Source organism: Protopterus annectens, chromosome 7.part0 (assembly GCF_019279795.1).
Source record: "Protopterus annectens isolate FY-2018-M chromosome 7.part0, PAN1.0, whole genome shotgun sequence".
NCBI lineage: Eukaryota > Metazoa > Chordata > Ceratodontiformes > Protopteridae > Protopterus > Protopterus annectens.
Genome location: NC_056739.1, coordinates 1582395344 through 1582409592, shown reverse-complemented (window position 1 = coordinate 1582409592; position 14249 = coordinate 1582395344). Strand labels below are relative to the sequence as shown.

Genomic DNA, 14249 nt, shown 5'->3' with positions numbered 1-14249 from the left:
CAAGCAGAGGGGTACACATTCCTACCCCCTTTGCAGACTAGCCATGGCATTGTGAAACATGACCTTGACCTATCAGATACAACTACAAGCTCAATTCCTGCCAGGAAAGCTAAATACTCTGGCAGACGAACTAAGCAGAAATTTTATGGACCCACACGAATGGGAACTGGAACCACAAGTTTTCAACATGTTGACACGCAAATGGGGGAACCCAGACATAGATCTTTTTGCCTCACCCCAGAACTTTCAGTTGGACAAATTCTGCACAAGAATTCATCACAAAAAAGCTTGGAAAGTGGATGCTGTATCATTCAGCTGGAAAAACCTATCGGTCTATACTTTTTCCCCTCTGCCTCTGCTCTCCAAAGTTCTACTAAAAGTCAAACAAGACAAACCAAAAATTATTCTGTTTGCTCCAGACTGGCCTCGCCAACACTGGTACCCACTTCTGCGCAATGTGTCACACCTTCCTCCGTGGCACCTGCCTCAGACACCTTACCTACTGTTTCAACAGAACTGCCAAATTCTGCACACTCAGCTCCAAACTTTGAATCTTGCAGCGTGGCTAATCAACTAATTCACCCTTGGCATCCCTCAGCAAACCAGTGATGGATGTCTTTTTGGAGGCTAGAAGGCCTAGTACTAGAAAGTCTTATGCTGACAAATGGAAAAGATTCTCTGCCTGGAACCAGTCACAAGGAATAAGCACAGCAATGCCCAATATTCCTCAGATTCTGCAATACTTAACTGAGATGCTTCACAAGGGCCTATCTTTTTCTTCCATAAAAGTCCATGCCTTTGCCATTTCAGCTCATTACAACACAGAACCCTCCCCTCTTCTCTCATCCTCTGCCAAAGCAGTATCTCAGATGGGACAAAAATTTAAGACTTCCCAGGAGAGCAACATCTCCTGCATGGGACCTCAATTTTGTTTTGGAAAAACTCACTTTCCCACCTTTTGAGCCAGCTGCTACTGCAGACCTAAAATTTCTCTCCTGGAAAACAGCTTTCCTTTTAGCAGTCACTTCAGCTAGAAGGATTTCAGAATTACAGGCTCTTATGGCAGTGGAGCCTTTCATTATTTTTCATCCGGACAGGGAGGCTCTCAGGACCAATCCATCTTTCATGCCTAAGGTGGTATCCAGTGTGGCTCTTAATCAGACCATTCATCTGCAGCTTTCTTCCCCAATCCACAGAATAAGGGTGAGCGGATTCTGCATTCATTGGATGTACACAGACAACTTAGATTCTACTTAAGCAGGACGAAATCTCTAAGAAAATCTGAACAACTATTGGTGGCATTTGCTGCAGGGGGTAGAGTGAAAGGCTATTTCAAAGCAGACTATTTCCAAATGGATAAGCCCAAGGGGATCAGGTCTCATTCCACCAGGGCTGCATCTACTTCTGCAGCCTTTCTCAGAGGCGTTCCTACCAGAGACATTCTAGAAGCTGCTACCTGGAGCTCAGTTCATACGTTCACCAAACATTACCATTTACCTGTCTTCTCTAAATCCAGAGCTGGTTTTGCCACTGCTGTTCTGCAGGACCTTATAGCTGCTCCTAATGCTGTATAAATCCATCCTTCCCAACCATAGCTTTGGGATTCTACCTAAATGTAATGGCCGCAACAGTGAAACACAAAGAACATATTACAGTTGTGTACACTTACCATAAATGTAGATGTTCGAGTGTATTCACTGTTGCAGTCCTGGTTACCCACCCACCTCTCCTTTCTTTTACTATGCTTAAAAGCCTTTTTGAGTGTATTTGCTTTTGTTTGGAGGTATGTTTTTTGTGTTTTAAATTATATACTTATATATGTATATATATATATATATATATATATATATATATATGTATATATATATATATATATATATATATATATATATATATATATATATATATATATATATGTATATATATATATATATATATGGGTCTACCTGAGATGGTCGACAGGCCATATAATCGACACTCATTTGGTCGACAGTCATGTTATGTGGGGGCTGTGCCCCACACCCCTAACTATATATATCAACTCCAGGGTCGCACAACATTGGGGAGGGGGGCAAATCTGCTTGTCGACCAAATGAACTGTCGACCAAATAAGTGTCGATTATATGGCCTGTCCACCATCTCAGGTAGACCCATATATATATATATATATATATATATATATATATATATATATATATATATATTTTTGCTCCCTTTGGGGCACCTGACATCTGGGGCAAGAAAAACTGATGTAATGGCGTCTGCTGCATGTTTTATACCCCTGACGACCTCACATCATGGAAGAAGGGACAGCAACCGATGCAGGACCCAAGACTTTGTTAATCAGGCTGACTGAGGGCAACCTGCCAGCAGATTACCAAAATGTAATGACTGCAACAGTGAATACACTGTAACATCTACATTTATGGTAAGTGTACACAACTGTACTTTCTTCGTTTCACTGTTGCAGTCATCACATTTGGATTATCTGCTTGCAGTAGCCCTCAGTCGGCCTGATTAACAAAGTCTTGGGTCCTGCATCGGTTGCTGTCTCTTCTTCCATGACATCCGGTTGTCAGGGGTATAAAACTTGCAGCCGACGCCATTACATCAGTCTTTCTTGCCATGTGGTGCCCTATGCAGAAGCAGATGTTCATCGTGTTTCACTGTTGCAGTCATTACTCTTGGGTTATCCTGCTGGCAGGCTACCCTCAGTCGGCCAGAATTCCAAAGTATAGGTCCGGCGTAGGTTGCTGTCGCCTCTTCCCTGACGTCAGTGCGCCAAGGGTATAAAAGATGCAGCTGACACAATTTTCTTCAGTCTTTCTTGCCGCGCGGTGCCCGAAGCAAAAGCAGTTTGCAAGTGCCGGACGGCCGACTCCTGAGATTTTCAAATCTGAATTTCAGAACCAAAGTCTTAAAGCTTTTATTTATTATTTTATTTATTAAAGCTAAGTACCCCGTTGGGGAAACTTTTTTTTCTTGCTCCAGACCGAGAAAAAGTTAACAATTGTATTTCTTGTGGGAAGCAAATACCTCATAAGGATTTTAATTCTTACTGTATTCCTTGCCTAGGCCCTGATCACAACGTTGCTAGCTGTCGGTTTTGTGCTAGATTTAACCAACGCACTATTAAGCGTCGGTTCGATTTTGCATTTCATTACTTTGGCCGAAGATTTAATTATATAATGCAGTCGGAACAGCCGACAACCGGAGTTTACAAAAAACGCAAGGACAAGGAAAAGGATAGGCATCCGAGGCCTCTGCTAGGCCAGTCGCCGGTTCTCAGGCGCTTTCGCAGCCCCTGGCGCCCGCTACGTCAGAGCCACAGACCGCTTCCAACTCCCACGTGGAGCCGACTGGGCCTCTGGATACTCAAGGTATTGGACACTCGGAAATCATTCCCTCAGATGGGTCAGGAGCCGCTGAGCAGGCATCGGCTTCTGAAAGTGCCTTCAGACTTACACAACTATATATTAAGCCATCTTCAGCTTCAAAGACTAAAGCAGCTCTAAAGACAAAGAAACCAGTACAGCATTCTCCTACTCAGACTTCCATGCCTAAAACCAGATGCTCAAAATGGCTGAAGACCTAATTTCTTTGATCAGGGGCTCCCATCCCCCTCCTGATAAGAGGCCTAGGCAAGAGACAGAGTATGATTCTTCTGATCAGGTTTCTATTTCCTCTGATTCCTCTTCTGAACAGGATTATTCCATGCTTCCCTATGAGGATTCTGATGCTGAAGAATCCATTCCTTCAGCTTCTCCTCCTGAGGATTATTCTTTTGGGGAAACCCTACATACCATGAGGGAGCATTTCCACTGGGAGAGCCAAGATTATTCTGAATCTAAGAAAAGGCTCCGAGACTTTCTGCTACTTCCTCAGCACAGACCCCTTGCTATTCCACCTGTTCTAGACATTGTAGATGTATTTTCAGAGTCCGGCCTTTCCCCTGACTCTTTACCACCTGCACCTGCCTGCCAGACAGATACTACAGGGTCCCGGATTCTCATAAATTCCTGTATAAAAACCCCGCTGCTGGCGCAGAAACTATGTCTCAGGGTCCCAAAGGGGTTAAAGCTTCCACTGCAAAAAACCCCGTCCCCTCTGATAGGGGTTCTAGGGCTCTAGACAGATGGGGGAAAAAAGTCTACACTTCTGCTACCTTGGCTGTAAGGGCTTTAAATTGTCAGTTTCATATGCTTAAATATCAGCAATATTTAATGTCACTGCTTAAACAGAAATTGTTGACAAATACTGAATGTTCAGAGAACAAGGAAATGCAGGATTTATTGCATGCAGCTGAACAAGTGGGAAAGCATACTTTGCAATGTGGTTATGATTCACTGGAGACCTCTTGCAGGGCCGCTGTTACAGGTTCTGTTATTAGAAGGCATGCTTGGTTAAAGTAACAGAAAATGCCTGATCATGTTAAAGCAAAATTATTAGATGCATCATTACAGCATGATACTTTGTTTGGTACTAAAGCAGAAGAGGTGTTGAAAAAAATGGAGGATAAAGCAAAATCCATGCAGACAGTCAATGATTTCTTACAGGTACAGCCACCCAGGTTTAGCAGGAATTGGCCTTATAAAAATTGGTCCTTTCCAGTGTCAGACAGACCACAAAGAGGCAGATACAGGCGTCTCAGAGGCCAATCTCAGCCCCAAGGCTCATACAGGCCTAAACAATGGGGTGCTCCTACCTCCAAAAGTGGAGAAGACAAAGCACAACCTTACAGGAAACAGTCCCAATGACTTTCCTCTGCCAGATCCAAGCACTTTTCTTTTGGCAGCTCCCTTAGGGGGAAAACTAGCACTTTTTTCATCAAATTGGCAAATGGTTACGCAAGAGAAATGGGTCCTGAACATAGTGTCCCAAGGCTACAGGTTCCATTTTCACACTCTACCAAGGTCAAAAGGTATGCCAGACCTGCCACACTATCAATGGGCAGAGGCACAAAAACAAATTGCAGCCCTCATGGATATGATGGCCTTTCAGCAAGTACCACAACAAGAGCAGGGGCAAGGATTTTACTCCAGACTTTTCCTAGTACCCAGAAAGGACAAAACCTGGAGACCAATACTGGACCTGTGTATACTAAATACATTTCTGGAGGTTCCAAAATTCAAGATGTTGACTCCACAGCAGCTACTGCCCATGCTGGGCTCGTAACTTTGGACCTAAAAGAGGCATACTTGCATGTCCCAATCAGACAATCTTGCAGAAGATACCTCAGATTCATAGCTGGCTCAATGCATTACCAATTCTTTGCACTGCCCTTTGGCTTATCTACTGCGCCCAGGGTCTTCACAAAATGCCTGACACCAGTAATTGCGTTTTGCAGACAAAGAGGAATTCAAATATATCCCTACTTGGACGACTGCCTAATTCAAGCAGAGAACAAAGACATTCTTCTAAAGCATCTGGCGTTTGTAAAAAGATTACTAATTGGCCTAGGGTACACAGTAAAAAATAAATCAAAACTAGTGCCCTCTCAGGAGATAATATTCCTGGGTGCAAGCTTAAATACAACTGCCCAGATGGCTTATATCATGCCAGACAAACAAAAACAACTGACGTCTTACTTCAAGAAATTGGCAACAAAAACCCACTTATCTGCAAGGAAAATCCTGCAAGCCTTGGGTTTCATGGCATCCTGCATTCTACTAATTCCATATGCCAGACTGCATATGAGGAAACTAAAATGGTATCTAGAAAGTGTTTGGACTCAGCATTGCCACAGCCTGGAGACAGTAATTGCACTCATTCCCTGCCTGCAACAGGAGTTTCGATGGTGGGCAGAAGCCTGTCACCGCAACAAGGGTCTGCCATTCAGTTTACCCACAGCCAGACAGACACCGACAACGGATGCATCAGATTATGCCTGGGGGGCCCATATGGTAGGAAAATGTGTTCAGGGCACATGGCCTGCAAACCAGATGCATCTTCACATCAAACAAAAAGAGATGTTAGCTGTTCAAAATGCCCTGACAGCTTTCAAGGACCTGCTTCATCCAGGACAGCTACTGATAAAGACAGACAATACTACGGTCATGTGGTGCATAAACAAGTAGGGAGGTACACATTCCTACCCCCTCTGCAGCAAGCAATGACCTTATGGGACACAGCATTGGCTTTTTCATAGGTGGGTACTAGGCTTTCGGCCCTGAGGCCTATGCAAGCCTAGCCATAACAATTCCCTGGAAATTTCTTCCCACAATATTTACTTCTTTGGGCCCCTGTCTAGCAGGGCAACTTACATGATCCTCAGGGTGAATTTCCTATCTCCCATCCAGTCGTCAAGGTTCCTTTTGAAGAGGGCCAATGAGGCGCTCTGCTTGACATGTATGGGGAGTCTATTCCAGAGTATGGGGAGTCTCTGGGTCAGGAACCTGCAAGCACAATTCCTGCCAGGAAAAACAAATACTCTGGCAGACGAACTAAGCAGAAACCTCATGGATCCCCACGAATGGAAACTGGATCCACAAGTCTTCAGCATGATAACAAGGAAATGGAATGTCCAGACATAGATCTATTTGCCTCCCCTCACAACTGCCAATTGCAGTGATTTTGCACAAGGATTTATCACAAGCAAGCATGGAAAGTGGACGCCCTGTCTTTCAGCTGGAAAAATCTAACAGTATATGCCTTTCCTCCACTGCCTCTCCTTCCCAGAGTACTCCTAAATGTCAGACAAGAGAAGCCAAAAATGATACTGATTGCACCAGACTGGCCACGCCAGCACTGGTACCCAATCCTAAAGTGCTTGTCTCAAGGTCTAGCATGGATATTGCCTCAAATTTCTCAGTTGCTGACCCAACAAAACAATCCGATCCTGCACAGCCAACTCAGGACCTTAAATCTGGCAGCATGGCGGATAATATAGCCATTCGGAACACTCCTCTTTCAAAAGCTGTTATGGATGTTATCTAGGAGGCCCAGTACCAGAAAATCTTATGCAGAGAAATGGAAGAGATTCTGTGCTTGGAACCAGGAACAAGGCATTGACACCTGTGTACCAAATATCCCTCAGATTTTACAATACTTAACTGAGATGCTGAACAAAGGCCTTTCTTTCTCATCAATTAAGATTCATGCCTCTGCCATTTCAGCCCATTACAATATGGAACCACCTATCTTTTATCATCCTTTAATAAGGCAGTACCTCAGAGGGGCCAAAAACTTTAGACCTCCAAGGAGAGCACCAGTTCCGGCCTGGGACCTCAATTATGTTTTGGAAAAACTCAGACTGCCTCCTTTCGAGCCAGCATCAACAGCAGATATAAAATTCTTATCCTGGAAAACAGCTCTGCTCCTAGCAGTAACCTCTGCAAGACGAGTCTCTGAGTTACATGCACTCATGGCTGTGGAAACTTTTATCATTTTTCATCCAGACAGAGTTTCTCTGAGGACAAACCCTACTTTTATTCCTAAGGTAGTGTCCAGTGTGGCCCTCAACGAAACCATTCACTTGCCTACCTTTTATCCAAATCCACAGAACAAGGGTGAGAAAGTTCTGCATTCTTTGGACATACACAGGCAGTTACGCTTGTACTTGGACAGAACTAAAGCTCTCAGAAAGACTGAGCAACTTTTATTGTCATATGCTGCAGGATCACAATGAAAGGCCATCTCAAAACAGACTTTTTCTAAATGGATAGGCCATTGCATCCGTTTCTGCTATTTTCAGCATGGCAAAACAGTGCCTAAGGGCATTAGGCCTCATTCCACGAGAGCAGCAGCCACTTCAGTAGCCTTCCTCAGAGGAATACCAACCAAAGATATCTTAGGGGCTGCAACTTGGAGTTCAGTGCACACTTTCACAAAGCTCTACCACCTACCTCTTTACTCCAAGTCCAGAGCAGGCTTTGCCACTGCAGTTCTGCAGGGCCTCATAGCCTCTCCTAATTCTATTTAGCCCAGCCACCCATCCTCGGCTTTGGGATTCAACCCGAGAGTAATGACTGCAACAGTGAAACACGCTGAACATAGTACAGTTGTGAACCTACCATAAATGTAGATGTTCAAGTGTATTCACTGTTGTAGTCCAGGTTACCCACCCTCCACCTCCTTTTTCTTTGCTGGGACTTATCTGCACTTCTCTATCTTATACAACCTATTTGGTGTATTTGCTTGTAGATGAATGAAATGTTATTTTTGTACATACATTTTTTATTGGCATATTTTTCAGCCTTCCAATTTGGGGGCACCTGACATCTGGGGGCAAGAAAAACTGAAGAAAATGGCGTCTGCTGCATCTTTTATACCCCTGGCGCACTGACGTCAGGGAAGAGGCGACAGCAACTGAAGCCGGACCTAGACTTTGGAATTCTGGCTGACTGAAGGTAGCCTGCCAACAGGATAACCCAAGAGTAATGACTGCAACAGTGAATACACTCTAACTTCTACATTTATGGTAGGTAAACAACTGTACTTTCGCAAGTGCCGGTCGGCCGACTCCTGAAATTTTCTTTTTGAGTTTCAGAACCCAAGTCTTCAACTAAAAGCTAAGTACCCCGTTGGGGAAACTTTTTCTTGCTCTAAACTGATGTCAGTAAAAGTAAATAATTGCATTTCTTGTGGAAAGCAAATACCTCATAAAGATTTTTATTCATACTGTATTCCTTGCCTAGGCCCTGACCACGACGTACCTCGCTGTCGGTTTTGTGCCTTATTTAAACCGCAAACTATCCATCATCAGTATATTTTCGCTTCTAAATATTTTGGTGCTTGGTTCAATTATCCTGATATGTCTTCGGTAAGCCATCCGACTACTGACATTCCGAAAAAATGCAAAGGTAAAGAAAGAGGCCACCTAGGTCCAAACCTGCCGACAACGCTTCTCCTAAGCCAGTTCGCCGGTACTCATTGAGGTGCTTTCGCAGCCCCTGATACCCGCTACTTCATATTCGCAGGCCTCTACCGAGATCTATTCGGAGTCCAGTATGCTGCGAGATGCTTCAACTGTGGAACCTGCGGATGTCTCTACCTTGGATGGGTCCGGAGCCGCTGTGCAGGCACTGGCTTCTGAGGGTGTATTCAGGTCTACTGACTTGCGTATTAAACCGATGCCATCTACTTCAAGGCCTAAAACTCGAACCATGCCTAGAAAACCGACACCCAGACCGCATGGTCAGGCCTCTGTGCTTAAAAAACAAATGTTAAGAATGGCTGAAGACCTTATTTTTATTTATTTTATTTTTATTTTACATTTGTTGACCAGGATAGTCCAACTGGAGTCATGTCCATTTTCAGTGGAGGCCCGGGGAGATAAGCTCTGAGTTATCAGATACAATAATGCAAGTAAAACAAGTGTACATAAGTAAGTAGTATTACCAAAGAATACATAGGCAGACCTGAGATACACCTGGTTATAGTCAGGGGAAAATTAACAGTAAATAGTTAATTGGGTTATTCACGTTCATGTTGAGTGTTACCTGCGCTTATTGCAGTGGCAAAGCCAGTTAAATGCCATATGTTGTTTGAGTTTAGTTTTAAATTATCTTAGGGAGGAGAGCTAAGTAATATCACCTGGAAGTAAGTTCCAGGCTCTGCCTGCAGCTTTAGCAAAGAGGGCATCTCCAGCTTCGTTGTTGATTTTGATTGTTCGAGAATCGAAGCAGTCTTGGATTGTTGTGGGGGCTGATATTTTGAATGGCTGCTGTGTTATCTGGGTTATAGAGGAATTTTGTTAGCTATGATCAACAGGTTATATTGGATGAGACTGGGAAGTTCTAGCCACCCAAGCTGTTTTAGGTTGATGCAGTGGTGTGTTTTAAAATGCATTCCAGTGGCAAACCTGGCAATATGATTGTAGCAGGTTGACAGTCTATTTGGTACAGATTTGTTTAGATTGGAGAGAAGGGGGGAGGTGTTTAAACGTATTGAGAGTAGATGAGAGTGAGCTATAGCCATCTTAGCTGGAGGGGTTAGGAAGGCTTTTATTCTATACAGTGACCCAAGTGTTTTATTGATGATCTTGATTGTTTGATTTACGTGTAGGTCAAACTTTAGGTTATTGTCCATAGTGACACCTTGTCATTTTGTAGAGGGGTCAAGGGAAATTATTGTCCCATCTTTTGCATTTATGGTAAAGGTGAAGGCGGCAGACCTATGAGCTGGAGAGAGTAACATTTTAGTTTTTTTGGGATTTAGTAACAATCTACGTTCAGAGAGCCAATTTTCTTTGGTATTAAAGGTGGACTGGGTAGCGACCCTGAGGTCTGTGGGAGAAGTAGCTGAGCAATTCAGGGTGGAGTCATCCGCATATTTGATACAGCTGACATTTGGTATGACTGTATACAAGTCATTAATAAAGGTGGAAAACAGTAGGGGCCCTAATATGGAACCTTGTGGTACTCCAAGGGTGTTTGATAATAGATTAGAGAGCTTGTTCTGCCATAGGACAGCCTGTTGTCTTCCATTAAGATAGGATGTAAACCAAAGAAGGGCTTTAGTATCAAGGTGGAAAGTTTGCAAGGTGTGAACCAGAATTTGGTGGTCAACCGTGTCAAAAGCCTTGGAAAGATCCAAGAAAATAGGGCAGAGGATATGTGATTGTTACGGTTATTGTTTATGGTATTGGTAAAAGCTATTAATGCTGAGGTTGTGCTGTGGTGTGGATGAAATCCATGCTGGCTATCCGCCATGAGGTGATTTTGGATTAGGTGGTGCATAAATTGTTTTTGTATACATTTTTCCATAATCTTTGCAAGTGGAGAAAGTATAGCTATAGGTCTATAATTGGAGAATTCCGTAGAGGAACCTCCTTTATGTAGTGGGATTATGTAGGATGTTTTCCAAATGGTGGGAATTTTAGCTTCTGCTATGGTACGATTGATTAGTATTGATTAGTATTGATATTGGATAGGCAATGGCAACAGCTGATTTTTGAAGGTACTCAGCGGGGAGTTGGTCAGCGGAGAGTGTGCTGAATAAACGAAAACTGCCAGGAACCACCATAAAATGTAAAAAAGATTTTATTGAACGAGCGCTTTCACGCACACACAGGTGCGCTTCATCAGGTTACTCAGCGGAGAGTGTGGTAGGTTTTAATTTTTTGATCAAGTTACAGATAAGTGATGTGGGCACTGGTTGGAAGGAGAATGAGAGTCTGTTTGTAGAGGTAGTAGTACCAGGGGCAGGGGAGCTAGAAGGTAATTGTCTAGCTAGGGCTTGAATTGTTTCAGTAAAGAAATGGTTAAAACTCTGAGACCTTTTCTGGGGATTTATCAATGGTGGCAGCAGGGATAGGTGTAGATGTTTTACCAGGGCGAAGTAGATTGTACAGCCCTGCCCAGAACTTCTGAGGATTGTCCTGGTTAGTTGTCTGTAAATTACAGTAGTATTTTTTTTTGTCCTGTAGAATAAATTTTTTTGTTTCATTCCTAGCATACCTATATTTAGCATGATCATGGGGGTCTTTTGTGGAGCGCCACTGAGTCCATAGTTTGTTTCTGCTGGTAATTTTTAGTCTTGTCTCTTTAGATAGCCATGGTGCAGTTCTTGCTTTTGCACGTTTTGAGCGGGCAGCTGCATGTAGACCAAGAATTCCAAGAAATTTGTTGTTAAAATAGGCAACTGTCTCCTCTAAGTGTAGGTATTTTAGCATGGACCAATTACAGGAGCTAAGTTCCAGTTGGAATTTGTCAGGGTCAAAGTTTCTTGTGCTCCTGACTTTTCTGAGTAGGGGTTGTTGTGGGGGAATGGCTTTATCCTTAACTATGCAAGTGAGAAGATGGTCACTTAGGTCATTGGGGAGGGTACCAGCAGTGTACATTTCGTGGTTACTATTTACAAATACCCAGTCGAGTATGCTGTCTTTTTGGTTGGGTTTACCTATCCTGGTAGGGGGTGGTAATGGGTTGTGTAATGCATGCAAGTTGATGTGGGAAGAAGGGGATTCTGTTTAACATGAGCCCCAGTCAGTGTTAGTCTCCTAGTATTAGTGTTTCTTGGGGGTAATGACAAGATAGCCAGTGAAGCGTGTCTTCAAGTGTGGCTACATTATTACCTTGGGGAATATACATACAGATGAAGTTGATGCTTTTACTTTTGTTAAGTTGCAATCTAGTGGCAATAATCTCAGAGTTATTGATCTGAGGTGGTTGACTAACATCTATTGTCACATTCAACTCAGATTTATAGAGTACAGCCATCCCTCCCCCTTTCCTGGAAGCACGGTCCAGCCTGTGTATATTATATCCGGGTGGTAGCATTTCATTGTCAGTAGTGTTAGGTTTTAACCAGGTCTCAGTCTGAGAGCATCAGGGGAGTAGACAGCCAGGAGGGCATGCAGTTCGTATACCTTATTAATACTCCTAATATTAAGATGACAGACAAGGAGAGAGTTAGTTGGTCTGCTGGTTATAGTTTTGTGCCTTGGGTTACAGGTCGAGAGGGTATTTGTATCGGTGGTGGATGGGCCTGGATTGGGGTGAATGTCACCACTGAGTATAAGACTAGGCCTATACTCAGTGATAAGCCTCAGGAGTTTGTTTAAAAGTTTGTAGTAGTGTCTGGATCTAGAGCTAATGTGCCGGGGGATGGTATGCTGAATGACTGAAAATGATGTTGAGTTGTACCCAATGTTAGTGGTATGGCTAAAAGTGGGATATTCTAAAGCTGGGGTGATGGTATGTCCAGTAGGGTACTGATGCCCATTAAGCTGTTGGTTTTCATACAAAGTGAGTACAGCTAGCAGAATGGGTAGTGAAGAGTAGAATAACATAATGAGGGTGGAGTCAGGTGGTAGGAATCAGTTGTTTGATGACAAAACCGATATAAAGTCAGATGATCAGAATGGAGGTAGTAGAGTGGATGGAGGAAAATTGTGTTAGTTGAAAGCTGATAGGGTGGTAATGCAGGGTGGAAAGAGTATGACGGTGAGGCTGATTGGGTGTTGTAATAGGGGTGTGGTAAAGTACCTATAAATGAAGAGGTACGGGGGTGGGTGGTAATTGGGGGTAGGGAGAGGTGCGAAACGAGTCCGAGCGCAGCAGGGCTAACACCGACTTCGTGTATCCTTAAGCTATATTATGCAAGTAGTGTTAAATAGATGCTTATATGTAAACTAGATTTTAAGCTGAATATTTGACTGAGTTTTTAATTGAGTGTTTGTCAGTTTTGATATAATCTGTACTTAGTACTAAGGTAAGGGCAGTGTTTAGACCGTTTTGTACTCAAGCAGGGAATTTCTGTGCTACAGGATAGGGATTCAGAATACATTTTCAGGGCTAGGTGAGGGAGAGCAGTGTGAAAGCAGAATGTTCAGAGTTAGGTTCAGTATGTAGTTCTATTACAGGAAGCTAGGGGCAGCTAGTTTTATTTAAGAAAATGTAGAGGGAGCCAGATTACTATGGGGGAAAGACTAAAGGTGCCTTTAGACCCAGATCAGCAGAAAACAGTATGCAGTATTATAATAGTGTGGGTCTTAACCTTAGTCAAAGGCGGGTTGGATTCCAGGTAGATGGTTTGTAGGCACAGTGTTCAGGATAGCTTCTTTCAGGTAGGATATTTTTTTGAAAGTTATTTAGAGTGGGTCTACGTTAGTCAAAGGTGGGTTGGATTCCAGATAAATGGTTTGTGGGCACAGTGTTCAGGATAGCTTCTTTCAGGTAGGAGATTCTTTTGAAAGTTATTTAGAGGGGGTCTACCAGATGGTAAAAACAAGATTGCCGACTGGGTCTGAAAGCACGGGCGCTTATTACTTTAATCAGGGGAAGCCAACCTTCCCCCTCTAAGAGACCAAGGACTGAGTTTGCTTATGATGCTTCTGATCAGGATTCTGATTTTTATGTTTCTTCTGATGACCAGGATTTACCCTTATCTACTTATGAGGATTCTGATGCTGAGGACTCTATTCCCTCTGAACCCCCCCCCCCCCCCCGAGGATTTCTCTTTTGGTGAAACCTTGCATTCCCTCAGGGAGCATTTTTGTTGGGAAAGTCAGGATATTTCTGATTCTAAAAAGAGGCTTAGGGATTTAGCCTTTAGCCATACCTCCTGTACTAGACATAGTTGATGATGCCTTTTTGGAATCTAGCTTGGCCCTTGACTCTCTACCTCCTGCAGCCAGAAAACCTGATAGATATTACAGGGTCCCTGACTCTCTCAAGTTCCTTTTCAACAATCCTACTGCAGATCCTGAGATCATTTCACAGGGATCCAAGGGCATTAAAGCTACTACTGCCAAAAATCCTACCCCCTCTGATAGAGACTCCAGGGCACTGGATAGATGGGGTAAG

At 43.4% G+C, this 14249-nt stretch overlaps 1 protein-coding gene across 2 annotated transcripts in view; it reads left to right on the top strand.

Moving 5' to 3' along the window:
• Nucleotides 1–14249, top strand: part of FAM120A (family with sequence similarity 120A) — a 3065969-nt gene that overhangs the window by 488109 nt on the left and 2563611 nt on the right. The gene's annotated exons all lie outside the window — the stretch shown is intronic.